The sequence below is a fragment of the Aythya ferina genome (genome assembly GCF_964211825.1).
Source record: "Aythya ferina genome assembly, chromosome: 1".
Taxonomy (NCBI): Eukaryota; Metazoa; Chordata; class Aves; order Anseriformes; family Anatidae; genus Aythya; species Aythya ferina.
Window position 1 is genome coordinate 120169209 of NC_140296.1, and position 23227 is coordinate 120192435.

A 23227-nucleotide genomic window follows, 5' to 3' on the forward strand; every position below is an offset into this window, starting at 1 on the left:
CAAAGCTGTATCTACTGACACTGCTTTTTGCTTACCAGGATTTGGTAATTGCAGCCATATCTCTATGTTCTACCAATTCTCATTGCAATCACTGTTGTAGTACCTCTGCATGTTCTGGAAATGAATCATATTCCATTAATTCAATATTAATTCAATTCAATGCTAATCCTAAACTGGGATTAACGTTAGAATCATAGAGTCCTATATTTTTCAAAAGACGTTAATAAAATCACCTATGGAAAGGAGCTACGATTTTTAGAGCAAATGAGTTGCTTCCTTACAGCTCTAGCTTAGAAGATCATTTTATTTAAGTCAAAATTTAAAGCACTTCTCAAACTATATAAGCACTTAGGTGAAGTAAAGGCTTCCGTGTTTCATCCAGGCTCATTAAAAATTACCTGGACACTGGCAGCAGTTGGGTAATACTTCATTACGGCCTTAATGCAAGGAAGTTCAGGTTTCAGAGATGCTTTGAGTGCACTCGCACAGACACACTTAAGCGCACACATATGCAGATGATATATTCCAAGGTACCTTAGAAAATTAAAGTTCCTGTATTACGTTCCTTGATTGAGCTATCTGAATGACGAACTAGAGTTAGAGGCCCTACTGTATAGCAGCTGGCTGCACGGAGTGTGTAGAGGAATAAACAAATACACAACCTGCCTGATGCTTCCTTTCCCCAAAATAAATTCATTCATTATAAATGAACTGTCAGATCATCTTCTTCGGAGACTTCAAGTCATGTCAAAGTCGTATCTCCTGACGCTGGTTTTTGTTCATCACGATTTGGAAACTGCAATCATACCACCACGTTCCACCATTTCTCATCACAAACACTGTTGTGGTACCTCAGCAGCTTCTGGAAATGAATCATATTCCATGAATTCAAACACAGATCTAATATCTCTAAACACCAGCCAAGCCAGGCACCACCAAAATAAAGAAGTGGGTAGCATGCAGTGAGGAGTGTGGACTTTTTTAACATGCTTTTTAAATTGTAGATGGTTTTAAAACAGAATATATAATCTCTCAATATCAATTAAAAAAAAATATCTCAATGCCCAAACTATCAGGCAAGAACTTTTTAATATTTTTGTATTTTTTATTACTCAAAATAAAAACAATAATAAATATGCAAATGAAAGCAAAGCCCTCTGGACAATACTTTCCCTGATTTGCTGGAGGGAAGGACCCCTAGTGTCCATCTGGATGCTAGCCAGCCTGGGGTCTGGTGACTACACAGTATCCGGGATGAAAGAACATCTTAGCTTGTAAAATATTTCCTGCAAACACTTTCCTCTCTCCCTTATTTGTATGCCGACTGATTAAAAATAATAAAAAAAAAAAATAAATGTATACGGTTGGCTTTCTTAAACTAATTATTTCAAAATATTATCAAGGTATCATGTGATCATCTGGACTCTGAGGATTCATCATTACTGATGAACGGGAATGTGCCTTGGCACAATAGTTTCAGTGGTTGATTATGCATTGCAGACACCTATAGATAAACATCTCTATTTGTAAAAAATGAGCACTGTCTCTGAGAGCAGCTTCTGATGAGGCTTTAAAAGCAGCATCAAAAAAATGTAATGCTAGAAGGATGAGGGTGCCCAGCGCTGTCACATTGCTTTCTAAGAGGGAAAAAAAAATAAAAATCTGCACCGTTCCTTATGATCAGGGTTTTACCCATTTATTTGGTTAATCATTCAAATGGCTAAACAGACCTCTAATTTGAAAATAAAAACCGATTGATGCAATCACAAACAAGTTCTGAAATTGTGATTTATAAAAAAAAGAGGGGAAATCGTGTTCTAAGCCAAAACACACACACAGTTACCTTTTTCTAATCACAGCATTCATTTCTCCTCATTATGATCTCACAAGCACATTAAAATCTTATTAACATTAATTACTTCTGAGCGTCTATGCATGAGCAGCGACAGGCTTGCGTGCGCGCGCGTGTGTGTGTATGTGTGTGTGTCTCTGGATCATATCTACATTTATATACCTTGCTGCACTTTGCTTATAAAACATGTGAAAATATTGCTGCTAACACCAATTAGCTAATTTCACACACACAGATAGTAAGCTGCTGTCTCGCTGCACAGCTTATTATAGACCAGCAGACAGATGGACAGACAAACAGACGCAAAAAGCATCACGGCTCCTCCTAAATGCAAGAGCTGAAATGCCTGGCACCCCCAGGAGTGCGAGTTTTATCCTCGTAAGTCTGAGGGAACAAAATGACAAAAATAATAAAAAAAATAATAAAAAAAATACAAGACAGCCAAATATCCCATTTTCTACACAGATGGGTTCAATGATGAAGTGATAGAGACAAAGAAAAAACTGGCAGGCAGACAAGCAGCAGGCGCACAGAGAGATAGACGGAGACAGATAAACAAAGCAACAGAGAAAAGAGATGAAAGCGTATTAATATATGTGATTTGGGGCTAAGCAATATAAACTTTAGCCCACCAATAAGGTAAGGAAAGCAATGGCAGAAAGAAATGAGAGTCACAATAGGTCCAACTTCGCAAGCAAAATAAAATCCTGACTCTCTACAAAACTATTTATGGATTCTATTTATACCGAGAACACTACACACGGCGCTGCCACTGATGATATTCAGCTCCACCACAAACTCCAGAATAAACACAGGCACCCCAGCAGTTGCTGCTGGAGAACCGCACCTTCCCCTGCTTTCCCACCCTTTGTTCCTGCTCCAGCTCAGCTTCACCTCTCCCCTGCTCCTAAATCCTGCCCTCCTGAACACTTCGTTCTGCCAGGAGTTATGATACAAACAACACATCGGCATCGCTCGTCGTGTCACAGCGACGTTTCTCCATTGCCCGGGGATTACCCTCTCTACTACAACTCCTTCAGTCATTTGCACGACGCCAGCGGACGCTCGCTTCTTCTCCACGACGTTTTCCTCCCTGCCCAGATACCCACCTCTGCTCATCCTCCGCTACCCAGAAAGCAAACTGCAACCCGGGGCTGGAATTAAAACTTCCACTGGCATTGGCTGAACACGAGGTTCAGAAGTAGCCCAAATTTGCCTTTTAGCACTTCCCTCCTTTGTTTCACTTCTGTATTCTTCCCCTGATGACGTGATCAGGCAGAACACTATACAGGGGGAAAGGATTAAAGCTTCACAAGACAGGTCTGCGGAGAAATTTCCAGATGGCATGAAACGCTACCTTACTGGGAAAATTTCTGAAATGAGCACGTTTTCATTTCTCGTGGTGACACAAGTGTTTGGATTTTCTGCTCACTCCTCCTGGATCAAGAGAAGGTAAATGTGGCAACAATCGCTGTCTTATCCCAAGCCTTTTTCACCCAAAGCTTTCTGAGCACTCGGCAAAATGCTCGTTAAGCTTGAAGGCATGAAGAAGTTACTCACTCCATTTTAGAGCTAGGGAATGGAGGAGCAGAGAGGTGAAACTGAAGTACCCAGATCCGTGAGATGGTCTGCAGCAGATCCAAAAAGTGCTTTTAGTTACATTTTCCACATCTTCTCTTTTTACACGTACCCTACCTAAGGCCATTATAAACAGTACCTGAACCATAATAATAATAATAATAATAATAATAATAATAATAATAATAGTTTTTGAGGATTGTACTCAGGAAGCTTGACCTTTGTTGTGTTTACACACCATTCATCTTGCTCATGACCTACTCCTAATGATGCTCATCCAGGAGGATGCGCTCCCTCACAAGCACAGCACTACCAGGGATGCAGTCAAACAACTGTGGGACACATCAGATGCACCTCAGCCAACCAAATTAGTTAGTTCTGGTGCATTCAAAGTAAACCCAATGATTCCAGGAAGCTTTGGAGCTCCTGAGCATGGACGTTACACCTGTATCACACATAAGGGTAAACTTGGTGTGTGCAGAGCAAATCGGGTCATGTGGCAGAGAAGGAGCCACGGCATATGGCCCCTTCTGCCACAAGGAGCAGGTACATGACCTGCTCAGGCAGAAAATAAGCAAGCAAATTGAACACCCCTGCATTTGCTCGGCTTACTGTGCTGCTTTTGTTAAATACACAGATGTTGAGAGTGAAGACAGAGAAGAGCAAAAGCTCTGTAAACGAAGCAATGAGCAAAAAAGATTTGAAGTCTTACAGTTTTAGGCATATGGCAAAGTGGACTGTTGCCAGCTTATTTCCTAAGAAATAGAGCACGGGCCTTTAAAATTCCTCTTGAATCATGTAGAATTGCATCTTTCCTGGTGTGTCTCCACAGAAGTACTTGGAGAACAACTCTGAGTAGGCAAGGTGTCTCACCTATTCTGGCTGATGCTGGTTCAGTTAGAAATTCAGCTTACGAATCCAGGCTTCCCAGACAGCCAAGAGAAATTCCCCACTAGGCTTTCTTCAGCCTCCCCATTGATGCTCTCACCTTGCTCTTGGCATGTTTGAAACTCTGGAAAACAATAGGGCCAAGGAGAACTTCTCCCTAAACACATCAGTTAATCCTACTATAACAGGAGGAAGGGCGACAAAAAGATGAGTTCAAATAAAAGAAAGGAGAAAAAAAATAAAAAGGTTAAGAAATACGTATCCACAGGGCTTGCTGAATGAATGCTTACATAGCTGTTGACTCTCTAATCCTCCTTTCCCCCAAACCCATGTAGATATATATGGTTCACTGCACCCTGAAGGAAAAATGGAGTGCTACGTAAAGCGCTCCTTTGGAGTTCGGAAGACTCCACGTGCCTTAATTACATGCAGCAAAAGTTGTACCTCTGCAAATTAAAAAAACAAAAAGCAGAAGCTCATTTCTGTAAGCAAATGTATAACAGTGGAAATGCTTAACAAGAAAAAAAAAAAAAAAGAAAAAAAAAGTTGCCAGTTTTTATTACCACAATAGCATGCAGAAGCAAGTGTGTAACCTGCAGAATTTCCCACGTTTAGCATGTAAACAGGATGTAAGCGTTCTAAAAAGTAGGAGTATTCAAATGCAACTGTCTTGAGGAACATCTCTCGTAGGACCAGTGCTTACCAGCAGAGGCAAACAAATCTCAGTGACCATTCAGTCTGTGAAACGGGTCATTATGCATAAATGAAAGGATAACAGGGAAAGATCTCCAGTGAGAGAAAACAAACAGTGAACAAACAAGGCATTTATTGGCTTTCCTGTACAAAGCAGCTTGATCTGCCTCTCTTGGGTGGGAGTTCTCCTTGCAAACCTGGTCCCTTCATCTCCGGTATGAACCTTATTGTACTGTGTCTACCAAAAGTTACAGCAGGCTGAGACAATATGAGAGCACTTAAGAGGTGCACTTGGCATCCAGACCAGCCTTGAGATCCAAAGCTCTTTGTGTCCTTCTGGAGGTTAATAGGATGAGATTTTACTGACTCCATCCTGGCTTTTACAAGCTTCTTGAGGATTACTGAAATTGGAGGTTGCATATGAAAAAGACGGTTCACCCGTTTCCTAGAAGGGATGTTCATCCACTTTGCCCTTCGAGTCCTGAAATGTGAGACACGCCTGAGGAGTGTTCTTTGTTATTGTGTCTCACAAATATATCCAGCGATGGTGAGTCCATATGTCTCTGATAAAGAAAAAAAACTTACTGTGCATTCCAGCCTTTTCTTTTGTAAACATACTAAACTAGACGAATTTGGCTCTCAAAGGAGAAAGTATTAATTGTGCTGGCTAATAAAACTTTCTGTTGCTCTCCTTCCAATCTGGTCTTCTAAGCATCAACAGACATTAAAACTGGTTTTTGGGAAGTGGGAACGTATCAGAAAGTAGCACGAAACCAAAACTTGCTTGCAAGTTTTCAGGAATTGAGATTTGAATCTCATTCCCGAGTAACAAAAAAGTTAAATGCACCTACTCACTGCACAGCTTTCAAGCTGAACGTACAAATAGCTCAGTTCCTCCTACTGTTCATTCTCTGACAGATGCCTCAGCAGTAATACATCTGTGCTCTGCCCAAATCCAGTACTCGCAGGCTCCCATTATTACTTGCATATGTTTGTTTCCACTGACAGTTTAAACAGACAAGTAACAATCCTCTTTAAATATGTGTCCAAAGAACCCTTAGGGGCTATTTTCTCCTCTACATATTGCAACTCCCACTGAGCAGCTACGCAGACAAGCAGTTGCACACACAAGAAGCCCAGAACAACGTAACCATTTGTAGGTACTTTTATATTCGTGTGGGATACTGAGCTTCAGGCTTCTTTTGATGACTGTTTCAAGAAGCAAGCAACACCACTGTTTATTTCAGCCAAGTGTAATCTTCCCCTATGATTATTATTGTACAAAAAGAGGCAAGAGACTGGTCCAGGTTTTGAACTTGTCTTTCTTGGACACAATGGACTCAAATCTAAGGCTGGACCTCACTGGGAGATACCCAGCTGTGGGAAAGCCAATTGGAAAAAAAAGTTACTTGTTGCTTACCAGCCTGTGAAGTTACATTAACTGGGTTAAGAGAGCAATTATAAATAATAATAATAAAATAAACAAGCAAAATTTTAAAAAGGATTTTTAAAAAATCTGCTATTAAAAATAAGACTTTGTTGAGAAGTGGACATGTTAGATGTATTTGGCCTCAATTTTGAGCTATGGTAGGGTCTACCTATAGTAGGGTCTTTTTATATCACTCTGAAAGTAGAATAAGATTGTAATAGGAAAAAAAAAAAAAAAAAAGAAAAAAGCTTTAACAGTTTTTAATATGGCCAGGAACCATTTGAGCTTCCGTTGTCTGTGGAACATGGTCTTGACTTTTCCAGGTCCCATCTGCTTGTACAATACACTGAGGAAGGAAGAAAGAAAGGCATCACTTCCTCTTTCTCTCTGTGCCTCGATTGTTCCTGATTTAAAAAATGGAAATCATAATGTTGATTCAGCTACTGGAGTTAAGCAAAACTGACTATTTTCATTAAACTCAACAAGATATTTAAGTAAGTTTTTTCAGAAAGGCAAAGTGCTATTTATTTGTATCAGCAGCTATCTCTGGCTAAACTGTCCTGGAATCTTTTGTGAGCGTTCCCTTCTCCGGCTGAACTCAGCTGATAACTGCGCTCTGTTTTGAAGTACTTGTGTCACTCCTTTATCTAAAAAGCCTAGCAGAGACTTAGAACGGGCACTTCTCTTTTGTGGGTAATGAGAACAAAGCAAAACAAAACAAAACAAAACAAAAAAAATCACGGCAAGGTCTCAGGATTAAGGCTTTGCAGAAGATCAACCAAAAAAAAAAAAAAAAAAAAAAAAAAAGGAAGAAAAAAAAAAGGAAAAAAAGCATCTATTGGATGTTAAATTCTTTGCAGGCTTTGCCTGGATATGACAAGAATAATCACCAACACCTCCTGAAAGCAAGCCTTTTCATCAAGCCTCCAAAGCTCAGATTTCAAGGAGAGATCTGGTAGGAATCTTATTAATACACCTATGCACGCTGCCACAAGGGAAACAGTATCTAACACAGCAAAAATGAGGTCAAATTCAGCAGCACTGTCCTAGAGAAAACTGTCTCCTGGTCACAAATCACTTGTGGAGTACCATGTATCATCTTTACTGCTTCAGATGTACGCCAGCTGCAGCCACTAGGCTAGAAATACAAAGCTAAATTCAGCTCTCAGTTCAATGTTGATTCTTTTAAATTTCATGGAATTACGACACTTTTATATAAATGTAACTTAGGGCAAAACACGACCTACAAACTTTTTAGCAGATACACAGACATTCAGAAACTTGACGTGGAACTTCTTATCCCATGAGCACAGTCCTCTGATGATTATTGTATGATGATTATTCCAGCTCACTGCTCACAAGGGAAAAGGGAAGGGCTGTGGCCTCATCCCACCTCACTCTGGCCCTATTCGAACCAAGTCCTGCTGCTACAATTTTCTCCCTCTCCTGCCAGTGGGACCAAGTTAGCCCCTCTTTTTGCATGAAGTTCAGACTTTTTGTCCTCATTTTCTTTGAACAGCTCTGCCCCCTGCCTGCGTCTCAGCTTTTATTTCTTCTAGCTGCTCACATTCTTCCCAAACCTCCCTCCTAAATGCTCCATTTGTATCCTTCTCCCACATCGAAGCCAATGTTCCATAGTAACATTACTCAACCAGATTTTAATAACTCTTTAAAACAGCCTACAGACAACTAAACCATGCTCATGAACAACCAGCCTTAACCAGGAAACTCCAGAAAAGTTGTTCCTATCTCATCTCCTTTTTGCTAAAGCAAACCCAGTAGAGTAAAGAAAGAGATGGCAATGCACTTTCAGGGTGATAAGGCAAAAAAAAAAAAAAAAAAAAAAAAAAAAAGGGAGAGAAAGACTCTTACAGCAATAAAATTAGCTAATATAGCTATGGCTAATGCTCTCCCAACTGCTCTCAGGAACTGATAAACCTCATTTGCCCTATCTTGAAGATGAGCAACTGAGACACTGAGAAATGTAGTGACTTGTTGAAAATTACACAAGCAACTAGAAACAAAGGCTCCTGCTTCCATAATCAGTGAGTTATCCTTTCTGGTACCTATGTACTTGCATACGTCACTCTAGCTACTATACTTCAATCTCACTACAACTTCTGAGACCACACCATGGCTTTATGCTGACTAAAATATTTAAGAACTTTGTACAGAGGTTAAAAAAAAGTATCTAAGAGGCATCATGAAAAGCTCTGAATGGGATCCTGTCTCCTGTAAAAAGGGACTCGGAGATTTGCAGGGAAAAAAAAGAAAAAAAAAAAAAAGGTAAATTCCAGAATTCAGAAATGCCTTGCACCAGGGAAGAAGACTGAGCTTTCTCTTGCCCAGCACAAAGTACAAAACAGCCAAATGTACTGCAAGAGTACAACTGGCTTTTAACCTCATTCAGGAGCAGCTGCTTTCACAGCAGTGAAATGTTTCAGGCTGAGCTTGACTGACTTAGTGGATAAATGGTTTGAAGTTAATATAGCTCAGAAAGAATCAACTCATTTAGGAAACGTCAGTACCTTAAAAACATTCTTCTTCTACTCAATCAGAGCAAGTTTTGAAGCTTTCAAAACTTGGCCATGGCTTGGAGAGGAAAATGTAAGCAGTATTTTTATGAAATGCTGGAAATTACAAAACACTGCTTGGACTTCAAATGGTTCACCCGTGAGTCAGCAGAGGCTGGGCCTTCACTGAAAACTTGCATTGGTCCTAACTATTTTATTAGTTTAGCGCTAGCAAAAGGTGCCAGATTGGTAGCCCCAGGCGCTGCATTCTCTATTTATCCCCAAAGCAGGTACAGCAGGAGGGCAAGCCATCTCCGTACCAACCCCTGCTACGATTCCTCATGTCAGGGGACTTGGTGACAGGAGGGTGATCTGGTCTTGGCGCTGCTCTGCTTTCCTGATGTCTCTGCTGTGGCTGCCCGCACGAGGGCCAATTCCCTACGTTGTGTTTCAGGAGGAGGGGTTCCTAAACCGCTGGGCCTACGAAAGGGAAATAATGGAGAATCATCCTACGAGCATCCTAGGAGACATGTTGAGAAAGAAGAACCAGGGATTATTTTCTTTGTATTATATTCCAGCCGTCTCAAAATGAACGAATACTGGGGAGAGCAATGAGGCCAGAGAGAGTCAATGTACTGAGTACAAATGAGATTTATATGTGGCTTGAGTCACTCCAGCCAATTAGCTACCCACCAGGCTGTTTGGTTTATTGTCCCTACTGGGTAAAGATTTAATAAGCAGTCACCTAGATGAGAAGCATGAGACTTGCAGAAAGGAAACTTTTCACTACTCTACACTGAAAACTTGAGCCCAGTCCTGCAACAGCTCTGCAGAGCCGATTCCCACTTCCCACTGATCTGTGGATGACTGCAAGATGAGGCGCTTTATTGTGACAGTCCACAAGGTGGAAAATATGGGAAATACAGGACAATCTTTCATTGTATAATTACCATGTCAGAAATCTTCCGCACATTCCAAATATTCTAAGAGAGTTAATAAAGCTTTCTTCATTTTTTAATCCAACACTCAGACTTATCCAGAACTTTGACATTTTCCATAGTACGAAAGTACAAAAGGCTGGATTTTAAAAGCAGATCTACTGGGGAAATGCGCTGTGTAGGGAATATATTAAACAATCCCGCCTATGTTTGGAAAAGAAATACAGATGCATCACAACGAGGAAGAATGTTCAAGAGCATCCCGAAAAAACAGCAGCTATTCGAGCCAAAGGACAGGATGAAGTGGGCACAGCAGTATAAAGCTGACAAGCAGATTTAACTGACAGGGACAGAAAGAATTGGAGGCAGCCAAAGCCTTAGCTACACTAGGGCTTCTTCAGATCCTACGTGCACTCTAACTGAAGCTAAAAGCACCAACGAGAACGTTTTTAAAACTCCTTCAGATGGGAAGAATCCTAAAAGCAGCAGCAGCAAAATGGAAAATGCAAACTTTGGGAAATGATAGAAAAATGAATGCCTATCGAATATAAGTAAGACTGGAAACAAAGCAAAAAAAAAGGCTAAATTAGTGGAACGGGCATTTCTTGACCTTACTTAGCAGTTGTGCCTGGTATACAAGGCTTTAGCATACTTTGTAAGAAGGCTTCTTGTCCTGTTAATGCTGCTCATTGCAACACAGCTCAGAGCCATTCATTTAAATGCAATTTTTTGTAAGGCACTGTCCCAGCGGGTGTGGCCCGGTCTCCTGGGAATAGCATTTGTTAGTTTTAGAGAACCAGCAGAGGGAGCACATTAGCAATTAAACATGGTTTCGCATGTGTTTGTGCCTAAACAATGAGTTTGGGGGGCTTTCTGTTTGTTTGTTTTTATTTTTATTGTCAGCATTCCTCCCTGTCACTAACGCCAATGACTCACACAGCTATCAGATTGCTAGGGGTTGAGGAGCCAAAGCCACAGAGAATAACAGGCTCCACATCCACCCCGCATAACACGTTAGCGGACAGAGGCTTTTACCTAGGTGTCTTTCTTCCCTCTCCCACATATCAGCCTCCACCTTACCTGTTCCCGACCACCTGCCCCTGAAATCTTGTGCTGCCACAAAACCACTACTCCCAAACTCCTGCACTGGGACCGCTAACTTTCAAGCCAGAAAGTGGCATACGGATCCCTAGGGAGGGAAGAGAAATCAATAATTAACTTTCAGTCAGCTGAAAGGACAACTCTGAAGTCCGTAAGGTAACTTTCCCAGTCCTACGTCAATAGCCACAAGGGGCGGATCATACTTTCAGCTGCTGATGGTTTTAGAAGCAAGGTATTAAAAAGCCCGTCTTATAGTGGGGAAAAAAAAAAAAAAAGTCAGTAATTTCCACACTGCGTTTACCTCAGGATCAACTGGCACACCACACTTGCCTGCATTTTTAGCTCTACCACAATCCCAAGATAAATCTACTACGGCAGCATAACATTAAGAGGTCATCTCCAGACGTAGCTTACAGAATGGCAGCACTACTGACCTGCAAAAGATGTCCCAAAGATGCTCTGCAGAGGGGGACATGCACTACCCAGTCGGGTTTCCTTGCCCCTTCACCACAGTTATCAACTCCTGATAATCCAAATTTATGTGATCACTGATTTGATACTAGCTCAAATATTGAGGAAGAACATACTGGCATTAGTTTGCCTTTTGTAGTGTCATTTATACTTGTACAAAGCAGACAGAAAATGTTAGCTAGGGGTCTGTGTTTGCTTACTTCACCAAAGCACAAGGAAAGGTATACATGTATGAGACAGGGCACTGATGAATAAAGTCCTGAAGATGCTGCCAGTGCCTGAATTCAGTGGCACTGGCTTCTTCTACAACACCTTTTTTAATACGAGGTGTTGAGGAGCAGCAGAGCAAGGGCACCACAGGCCGTGGCGCTAACCCCGGGCCTGGCGGGTGGGATATCCGTGGTGGGGAGAGACCCCTCTTTGGCACCACAATCTTTCGGTCTTTGTGCTTGCACAGACCATGGCCTTTCTTCCCGTGGTGCCACCTAGCGCCAGCTCCGTCAGCGGCTCTCTTTTCCCTACGGTGAGCATCTGCCCCGCAGGCCTCAGGCTGGCACCCTAGGCGCCCACCTCACCCAAGCCAAACCCCAAGGCTAACATCAGGCTAACCCATCAGGCTAACAGCATATTTGTTCCTACAGACGGCTCTATCTGACTGGCCCCGTTTCCCACTGCTGTATTTTAACTGTTTCGAGATGTAGGGGCTGCTGTGTGTGAGGCAGAAGAACTTGGGCCCTCCTCACACACCTTTGGGGTGCGCAGCGGCCCTCTGGCAGTGGCATGGGGCTTGCTTCCCTACAAGCAACCTACCTGCCCCAGGGGGAGTGCTTTTACGAGACCCCTTCCCAAACCCAACGTCCACCAAAGCCAGGCAGGCAAAATGCCTCCGTGGGACACGAAGAAACTGAAGGACTGAGCAAAAAGAAAAAAAAAAAAAGCATGAAAACGTCAAGTGCATAGGCGGTAAACATCCAGCAATGCCAGTTTCCTATTAAAAGAGGATTGGATCAGTGCTGCTAGAACTAAATATTAACTTTTGAGATAAATAATAACCAGGAATATAGGTGACGCTGTCAAAGCCAAAACCATCCCGGACAAAAGCCTTTGCCTTTATTCACTCCTCACTGAAATGTGGATAAATCAGTAAAAATCTGCTGAAGTTAAAGCTGTGTAGGTATTACAACAGCCCCTCCGAGTTTGGAGCACAGTTAAACACTACTCTTTTACCACGAGAAACTAGGATCATTGGAACGGATAGATTATTAAAAATCCAATTTATTTTTCCCAGTTGATATGGTTTGTTTACTTTCTGAATCTTCTTGGGCCAAACTAACGCAATCAATGAAGTCAGTTTCACTTTGATTTGCCATCCTTTTCTCTCTGTAGCACGGTTTGAACTGCCGACCTTACAGAGGGAACAAGTTATTGTTTAAAAACAACTATTTCCAGTACATTGTTTCATTAAAAAAAAAAAATCTTTAAAGCATATATAAGGGGCTCGAGTTTTCTAAAAGTTTTGCTTTTTTTTAAAAAAAAAAAAAAGTAACTTGAAGTTAAATTTCAGTATTTAATTCTCCATTAACATTTACAAATCTCTTTCAGTAGGAGCTCTTTACCATACAGACCACACTGTAAAACAGTCCTATAAAATGAGACAGGAGTGAAACCAACTAAAATCTATAAGGCCACAGCATGCCATCAATTTCTAAACAGAACTCCTATTCAAATCGTTCTGCTTAAAACCTCATATGGCCTGCAAAAATGAACAGGGTTTTCTTGAAATGATTTAAATAACAATTTATCTAAGACTGTAATCTCTCTTGTATGGGATTTGTAAGCCATCCCACAGAATTCTCTAGCAGGGGACACTGTTCCCTATTTACATCAAAGTTTTATATAAATAATAATACTTTTTTTTTTTTTTTTTTTTTTTTTTGGAGATTTTCTGCAGCTGTTCTCCCTTATGAATAAGCTGGGCCTATGAAGAAAATGTGAAAATAGGAAAACTGTGAGTAATATTTATAATAATGATATATCCAACTCAGGAAATTGCTACAACTGTCTTTATCAAAATAAACAAGATTGGTATTTTTTCCTCCTGTAAGAGAAGAGCAAAATCCTCTACTATTAAAATTAATCTGACGTGGTATTTGTTTGGTATTTGGATTTGATTGTCTTATACCCCATTTTTGGTCCTGTTTAAAAAAAACAACAACAACAACCACCCAAACCAAAAACCACACGCACACAAAACCCAACTGCGTTGCTTTTCGTCTCGCAGGAGTGGAAGAGGCACATGCACACGCCATTCAGTCCAAAATTACTCTAGCTACAGGGCATGGCAAAGCATGAAATAACTGCTCCGGAGCACTTCCTCGTGTGGGTGTGTTAGATAACTGTCTGCTCCAGCACTAAAATAAAGTGTGCTGAGACCCAGACGACACCGGGGAGCTCCGCTCTGGACCACCGAGTGGGTTGGGGGCATCTGAGCCCCCAGACCCCGAAGCAGACTGGGCACCTGGTGCCCCTTCAAACTCCGCTGTGCCCCCTGGCCGAGGGGCTTTTGGCTCGCTGGGTTCCACCCACAGCATCATGCACTGGATTTAAGTTTACTTAGGCATACTTCACCCTTTGCTGTCATATCCAGATTGCAAAAGCACTTTGTGCAGTCAGGAAGGGCTAAGACTTATTAATTTTTTTATTATTATTTTATAGAATATACTTAGGTTTCAAAGAAATTGAAATGCCTCTGATGGGAAAGTTTTCACGATTAAAAAGAGACCTTACTGCGTCACGAAAAATGTTTCTCCCACTCCGACTCTCCTTTCTATGCTCACATTTTTCTTCCCTGGGGTCTTCACGAAAGGAAGAGATACACCACAGTCATTTTTAAAGTTTTCCTCAAACCTAAAGGTGAGGCTGGGCTTAGGCACAGCGTGCGCGCGGGACTCCCAAGGACGGGTCTGCCGGCCTCCCTGCCGGAGGAAAGCCGGGCTGCTGAAGGACACGGACCTGCCCTGGCTCGGGACAGAGCGCCAGGTGCCCGACAGCATGCACACCCCTCCAGGGGGGCTGCTGCTGCAATCCTGCTGTGGGCTCAGCACCAGTCCGGGCACCGGGAGCTTCGTCCACCGTCAGGGCCCCCGCGCGCCTGGCGGGACTTGTGCATCCCCTCCGGGCCCAGGTCTGAGTGTCAGAGCTGGAGGTGGAAGCTAGAGGAGGAGAGGCAGCACCTTGCTGCAGGAACAGGTCATTTGGAGCCCTGAGCACTGCTCGAGCCTACCGGCAAAATGCTGGCTTAGAAGCCTGAGTAAAAAGAAGGAAGGGGGAAAAAAAAAAAGAGAGAGAGAGAAAAGAAAAAAGCGAGAAAAAAGCAATGAATGTCATTCCCTAGCTAAGAGATGAGCCACCAATTCTTGGCACAGCGCTCTGTAAAACCTTGAAAAGTTTCACTCGGTTTCTGGAATAAAGCTTCTAATAAAATGGAGCAAGTAGTTTCTGCAGTTGTCGTGCCAGTGAATAGATCTGCTGCTTTGGATTTCAATTAACTTAGTTTGTTCAGCGAGGAGGCACTTCGGTTGAAACTGGGGAGCTGCAAGTTAAAGGACAGCTAAGAAAAAAAAAAGCAAAACAACAGGAAAAAAAAAAAAAAGCCGAACCTGTTGGCAGCAAAAGTTCTCGCTGGCTGTAACATAATGAATTTTATTAAAACATTTCAAAGGATCTGAAGGTTTGGGAGAATCTACCAGGCAGTCCCAGGTGGGTTAGGAATAAAGCATTATGGACTTCTTTGTGCTGAGAGGAAGGCCTAATGCATTTTTTTAAGAAGTCCGTCCCTTGCTATTAAATAAATAACCTTCTATTAAAAAAGGTGATTGTTATTGCTGAGAGATCTCCACCGATCAGCGTCCATTTTCTATAATTACTTAGGATTCTCCAGAACATTTTATGTAACTCACTTCCACTGACTGTCTCTTTTCTTTTCGCTTTTTTTTTTTTTTTGTGTGTGTGTGTTTTGTTTTGTTACCAGCAGAGTAACAGTTTTACTCTCCAACAGAAATGACAGGAGCTCAGATAAAAAGATCTTTTGAAATGGATCGATTTAAGCAGCCTTTAGAACCCACGATAAATCTGGGCTCCAAAAAACTCGACAATGCTAGATGGGCTACGAAACGCATCGCCAATCCCTCCCCAGGAAAAATAAAAAAAGTAAAAGGAAGAAAAAAAAAAAAAAAGGAAAAGAAAAGATTAATTCGGAGAAAAGCTTCGATGTTGGAAATTACAAATAAGCAGCGTGTTTGTGGAAGGGAAAATGGTAAATAAATAGTTACTATTTCAGGACAAAATGGCTCGATAGATTTCATAATTTGCCACCACTGTAAAAAATATCTATTCCCTTCCCTCCCCCCCCCCCCTTCCCCGCCAATACAGACGGAAACGCGAGCATAACCATGCAGATAGTGGGAGGGTGGGGGGCAGCCAAGGATACGAACTCCCTCTTAGAAAGTTTGAATTCTTATTAACCCAGTGATGCCTCCAGAACGTGACGTTCGATCAGCAACACAAGAAAGTTGCACTATACGTCTCCTTTCTCCCCGGGAAAGGAAACTGGAAAAATACTAATAATGAAAAAATAGATGTTAAAAATACCCAAGAGGGAAAAAAAAAATAATAATATAAAGTGCACGTACGATAACCCAAATTAACCCCCTCCACCCCCGCACCAAAACAGACAAACAACGAGATCTCCGGCTAAAAATCCCGTCGGAAGGAGTGGAACCTGCTTTCTCTTTTCTGCTGTTATTATTGGATGTATGGTTAGGCATGGACTTTAAACTTATAGCGTATAGATAGGCACAAAACAAAGGACGAGAGTCACCGTTAGCCCCGGCATTACAGCCGGGAGTCGTCGGCAAATAGTAATAAAAGCCCGTTTAGCAGTAAATAAGGAGGGCATGATATATGGACGGACAGATGGAACTGCATAAACAGAAAAAGAAAAAGGCAGAGGGACCCGCAAACAGGCGGAGAGGGCTGTTTTACAAGAGTGAAAGATATTGATTTACTTGGAACTAGTGTTGGAAAACAAACGTATTTGTTTCCTTCGCGATTGGGGGGGGGGGGGGGGAGGAGGAAGAAAAAAAAAAAAAAAGTGATTAAAGTGAATCATAAGGGGGCACACCCTGCAATAAGTCCATGGGGGGGGGGGGGGGGAATATATATATATTTAGAGAGGGTAAGGCCTTCTGTAGATGTTCCCAATTTGCAGCGAGCGGCTAGGGCTGCCAAACTTACACCTCCAAATTAAAACCCGGGGTGGTGGAGGGGTGAGAGAGGGAGGGAGGGAGGGAGGGGGGGGGGGGGTAGGCTGGCTGGCCGGGTTCGTGGGGGAGCGGAGGCTTGGTGTCGTGCGTGTGTGCGTGCGTGTGTGTGTACCCCCCCCAAAAAAAAAAAAAAAAAAAAAAAAAAAAGGCAAAAAAGCCAAAAAGCTCGCTTCCTTCCCAAAGTTGGCCGGCCTACCTTGTTCCCCCGTCCTCCGCTCGCCTCCTCATAGCCGCTGCCTCCCCGGGAGCGCGCAGCGTGCGCGGCTACCGCCTGCCTGCCTCCCTAAGGGGTCCATTTTCCTGCTCGGGGCGGTGTGTGTACACCACACGCGCTGCAACCTACCTTCCGCACCGCGCCGCGGCGACGGGAGAGGGAGAGCGAGAGCGAGGGAGCGGGCGGCGGCGGCGGAGGAGGCAGGGGAGGCAAAGGGGGGAGCCGAGACAAAGCCCTCCCTCCCTCCCTCCGCCCGGGCTGCCTCCCCTCCTTCCCCGCCGCTCCGCAACAGGTCGCGCCCCGGCCGGCACCGACGGGGGGGACCGGGATGGATGGAGCGAAGGAGGGAGGGAGGGAGGGATGGAGGGATGGAGGGGGGGGGATGCTACACGCCCCCGGAGTGGGGACAGCCTGAGGGGAGCCCCCAGAGGTGAGGGGACACCCCCAAGAGGTGAGGGGATCCCCCGGAGAAGAGGGGACCCCCCGGAGAGGAGGGGACCCCCAGAGGTGAGGGGATCCCCAGAGGTGTGCGGACCCGAAGAGGTGAGGGGATCCCCGGAGAGAGGACCCCTAGGGATGGGACACCTGGAGAAGGGACCCCCAGAGAGAGGACCCCCAGAGAGAGGATCCCCAGAGAGAGGACCCCCAAAAGGAGGACCCCCAAAAGGAGGACCCCAAAAGGAGGACTCCCAAAGGGAGGACTCCCGGAGAGGGGACCCCCGGAGAGCGGGAACCCCCCAGCGTTTTCCCCCACTGCTGCCTTGCCCCGCTAAACACCGGGAAGGGATGGTGTAAAGGCAGCTCTGCCAGGGATGGGGGCTTGGGATGGGGGAAACAGCCGGCCCCACACAATAAGGGGGGCCCAAACAATAGGGGAGAAGTGCGGGGGGGTGAAGGCTCCGCTGAAGTGGCTGTGAGTAGAGAAAGGGGGCTGCTGGCCCCAGCACCCCCAAACGCACGCACGCCGAAATCCACGGGCATCGGGAGGCTCCAGCCCCTACAGCTATAATAATGCGCCGTGCTTATGGCTGAACAGGTGCAATGCATATAGTACACGGCGTTACGAGGACGGAAATAAATCTCTCAAGTAAAAAAAAAAAAAAAAAAAGAAAACAACCAAACAAAACATTTTTCCCTGTTGCAAACAGGCCGAGGTTATTTAAAATAGGGGTCTGGTTTGGAAAATGTGCTCCCCGCTCCCTGTGTTTTTTTTTGGCTGGGGGGGGGCAAAAGGGGGGGGGGGCAGACAGAAAGAAGGTGCAAAAGGGAGACAACAAAGCCAGGAAACCCAGCACACGTAAGTGGTTACTAGATTTTTATTTTTACAACATTCTCTCATGGCTGAAGACGATCGACGCTGCTACTAAAATAATTTTCACTCGGCCCTGCCTCCCCTCGCACACAAACTTGTGCTGCTCACAAAAATTCTGATGATTTTAATGACAGCCACAGCCACGCGAAAGTAGCAAGAGCAGGAAAACAAGGTTTTGCACCTGTATTTCATCCTCGGACAAAGGTTCCTCCGAGAACTTTATCGGCAGGGTATCTTTATTTTTAGTTGGAGAAACTGGGTCCAAAAAAAAAAAAAAAGGGTTAAGTGATATTCCCAAGGCTGTGCTGTAAATCAGCGGATAAAGCGATGAGAACCCAAATCTCTTGGTGCTTAGCTCGGAATTGGCTTCCAATAAGTCACGGCCGTGGAAAAGTTAAGGGTCCCGTCTGAACCAGTCGCGTAGGCTCCCCCTGTTGCCAGTGGAGGGACAGGCACCTCCACAAAGCCACCCATCCCACTTCCCCCACCCCCCAAAAAGAGGAGGGAGCCTGCACAGCTGGATGAGGCCAGGCAGCTAGCTTTTAGCTGGCTAAAATTAAGTAAAATGAATCGCGTTTTGATCTAAAGGCCTATTCCAACATCCTGCTGCCCAAAGTACATTTTTATGCCACATTCACTATTAGGCAATATATGCCTAACTGGTACCGATCGAAAAGGGACAGTCTACTGACTAAAAGAGACAGGTAAACCCCCTAGACCCATGGATTTGTACCCTGTGGCTGGCTGGATGTTCACGATTCACACAGTCTTCATAACATTAACCAGACTGGTGAATTTGATTAGTTTAGTTCACTGGTAGCTGCTACACATTTCTGTATTTCACTCATAAACATCGTATTTTCTGTACAGCTGTACAGGAAATACAGAAAGATTAATCTTTTCTCAAAAGGTTAATTTTCATGACTGCCTTCATCATCAAAACACGACCTTTCTTACATTAGGGTAAAATACAAAGAATTAAAAGCTCTACTAGGTGACTTAGTTCAACTCCTTCAGTAATACTTAGAAAAATGCACACCTGCAGTACACAGATGTAGCTCTACAAGTTGAGGTGCTCCAAATACATACAGCAAAATCCAGGCGTTATATATTTGCTTCTCTGGACTTTATGACCATATTCAACTTATTGAAGGGTATGTAAGGTTAAAAAAGTAGAAAGTGATCTAGGAGACTATTTCTAACTGCGGTTCTTTATATGGCCGTCTACGTGCCAAATGACCACTCTCTGCCTCAGTTTTTCCATCTGTAAAATGGACCTGACTGTAGTTCTGTGGGCAAATAGTACCAAAAATATATGAAGTGTTTTCCTCAACCTAGCATCTCAGCCTAGAATCTCTCAGACTTTTATGATGGAGAATATCATGGGAAAAATACAGATAATAAAGGTGATCTGTATTAAAGCCAGCTGATGAAAATCATAAGATTTTACATACTGCTATGCAGTTTAAATATGAGTAGTCTCAGAATTTCAAATTTAAAAAACAGATCTACACCAAAATGAGGATATCAGACATAAGAACTTCTTAGTATTCTGGCATACTTGACCCAAAACTGACATTCACTCCTCAGTCCTACCTACCTTATAGGTTCAAATCTGAAGAGAGTCAAAACTTAACAAGTTTCAATAAAATACAGATCTGAACATTTTCAAATGCTAAATGCAAACCTAATTTTGACATTTAGGTTACACTAATTTGGAACCATGTAAGTTTGAACGATGTTCAGATTTGCCCTTGATCCAGATCCAAAAACTTTAAGTAGGGAGGCATCTAGAGCCTTACTTCCTGTAACTTTCTCAAAATTTTACACAAATATCTAAACCAGGATCACAGGGATCACAGGGTAAACTTACTCATATTCTCAGAAAGTCTGTATCTCAGTAAGGACCCTAAAACTGAACCTGATTCCACCCAGATCTGGAGACACTTAGAACCAAACCTCAAATGACACCTGAAGCAAAGCACATTCAGAGTAGTGCAGGGTTTGGCTGCATGTCATTCTCTGAGATTGTGTGAAAACAAATATTAAGCAGATCCCAATGTAAGCTAGTTTTGGCCCTTAATCAGAAATGAATGCAATTAGCCATAACCTTTATAAAATCCAAGTATCTATCTGACCTCAATAATAAACCTCTCAATTTGCAATCTGCACAGCTGGTTCTTCACCTGTGAGCCTTTCTGTATGGATACGAACCATCAATGGTTTGATTCTCTGTTGTCTTATAAAACAGTCATCCTACCTAAACCACACAAAAAGTGTCCACCAGAACTGGTACGGCTGTGCAAGTCTTTGTTGCACATGACAAGATTCTGGATGACAGACTGAGAGGGAAGGAATGCGCTTTGGTGCCAAATAACATACTCTCTGCTGCTCTGCTCTCTCCTCTCCTTTTCATGTTCCCAGGCTCACCAACGTAGTGAGTTTAGACATATCTTGTAGGCAACCACAGCTGGAAGAGGAGTCTCTGCATCCTATAACAATATCTGAGGATATGACTGACCTCATTGAAAAGACTTTGACCTTTTAGCAGCTATATATCAGGTGATGCTCAACTTCTAAAGAAATTTAAATAGGACTGACTCCATGGGCTGGTTGGGTATCCTGCCCATCATTGTGATGGGTTAACACACTATTTTGCTATATTGCTTCCAGCTGGATGAGAAACAGCAGCTCAGAACCCTGGTGTAAGGTCTTCACAGACCTTACAGACCTTATAGAGCAGTTGTTCAGCTGATCCCAAGTTCATCTTGTCCCATGCATTGCAACAAGCAAAATGGTGCTGAGGCTTAGCATACGGATGCCACACTGGTGTTAAAAATTTCAGGCAAATTTCTGTCGCTGTTCTCTTTCAGATAATACCGTCAGGACCTAGAAACACTCGGCAACGTGTCTGAACTTGATTACTTCCACTTAGTCCCCTTCACCACATACTCAGATCTCCTAGACTCCCCTGGTATATCATACCGTCATGTTGTCAGCCCGACAGGAACGGTGATTCAGTTGTCTCTATTCATGTCCTGCGGTGTCTCTGCAACTTTGTTCAAATGTAATGAGAAAGATGCCAATTAAAAAGGCACAAGAGCCCTGCAGCTTGGCAGGCTGATTCAAATTAGATACCTGTATGAAGTGATTAAAATAGGTTTTTCTAAACCTGAGGATAACAGGAGGACAGTGTGTTTGATTTACATCAGTGGGGGTCAACAAAAATGTAGAAGAACCACACAGATGCTCTTTACCTCTGCAGATTTACTGGTGAAGATGATGGGGACAGAAGGAAAAAAATACATTGTGCTCCTGGTGTCTTTCAATACACAAAGAATCGCAACTGTTGCCCCATCTCAGCAGTCATTACTTACTGCCAGACCTCCAAATCAGTAATATTTTCTTTTAATTTAGCAGCTTTGATCCATTCTGCTGCACATACATATTAAAAAAACAAATCTCCCAATTTCATTTGGTAAATAGCTACTGTCATTTCCACTTCACAGACAGTAAAAACTAAGTGGAAAGAGTTAACCACTTGATTGAGAGTAGAAGTGGGATTGGGATGTTAGGCTTTCCTGACCAGGAGTTCAGGCTGTGCTGCCTCTATAGATCAGGATCTCAGACAGTCCAATTGATTGGCAAGACTGGGGCACACTTGCTGAACCCAAACTGTCTTTTCTATTTATTTACTTATTTTTAATTTTGAATCCAGGAATGTTGTGAATAATAGATCAGATGCAAAGATGAGATGTCTCCAACCGTTTCAATGGATTTGTGAATATCTGCCTCCCAGTTATAAGTACCACATACCATAAATGCTCACTTTCATTTATGATGACAATATCAGCACTTTGGTCAAGGAACGCTTTGCGCAGTGGCTGTTTCCTTACAGCACTTAAGCCACCTTGTACAAAAGATGCAAAGTAGTGTTTTCCATGCCAGATGCAACAGTACTGCTGCTACATCAGTGAGCTGTGACAGTGAGGTATCTGTGACAGAAGAAATTTTGCCCCACAATAGCCAATCCCTTGCTACCTATACCCATCAATACTGCTGTGTATCATCATCATTCCTATCATCAATCATCATCTACAAGGGCTGAGAGTCCTAATAAAGCAAAGTCGAGAAGACTGATATCATAGCACCATTCCTTTTCGGAGTTCAAGAACCGAAAACAAAAAAAAATCCTCAAACTCCCACATGGCCTCTCCTAATTTCTCCATTATACACACATGCACACACACTTGGCATGTTTGTGTGTGAACTTTACCTCTTAAATATACAGAATGTGTTGTAATTATTTAACACAAAACAACCTGTAGCTAAGTAGATGGCATTGGCTACATCTGTGTTCGTCCTCTCCATTTACAGAGCGTTGGGATATTACCTTTATTTGCATCAGCAGGCAATTTGTGACCAATTTAGCTGTTGAGCTAATGTGTAAGGCCCTCATCCAAGCTGTGGAGTTACAATGGAATCGGATCTTGTTACATAGCCTACTGCATTGTATGGCGCACCCTCTATTATATAACTACATGCTTCCCAAAGGTTGCCTATAATTTGATTATACAGAATCATATTGCAGTTCACTCAGCATTTAAAGGACAAGAAATTTGATGATTTACTTATGGAAATCCTTTAGAAACTGATCAACAAGTGGTAAAAAGTAGTTTTGCCATCTGAAAGGAATTATGGTAACAAGCCAGGATGCACATCCATCACTCTCTTCTACTGGATAACTAGAATGACTATCAAAGATTTTTATTTTTGTCCCAGAAAGTTAGGGAGCATGCAGAAGGATTTGATTTCTGTCATAATAATTACAGGCAGTCATGTGGTTATGACATGAACCACAGTGAAAATGCTGAAGCTCTAGGTGGTCATCAGTTCACTTTTATATAGTGAACT

The 23227-nt window shown here is 43.0% G+C and overlaps 1 protein-coding gene across 22 annotated transcripts in view; it reads right to left on the minus strand.

The window, feature by feature from the left end:
- ZBTB20 (zinc finger and BTB domain containing 20) overlaps positions 1–17210 on the minus strand; it is a 457627-nt gene extending 440417 nt beyond the window's left edge. For 7 of the 22 annotated variants that reach the window (XR_014688574.1, XR_014688576.1, XR_014688577.1 and 4 more), the window contains exon 1: positions 16984–17210. The gene's annotated coding sequence lies outside the window, so the exon portion shown is untranslated. Of the gene's footprint in view, positions 1–14250; positions 14447–16983 lie in introns of those variants that run through there. The other 15 variants (XR_014688578.1, XM_084506531.1, XM_084506521.1 and 12 more) reach the window with 5 other exon arrangements.
- Between the last annotated feature and the right edge of the window lie 6017 nt (positions 17211–23227).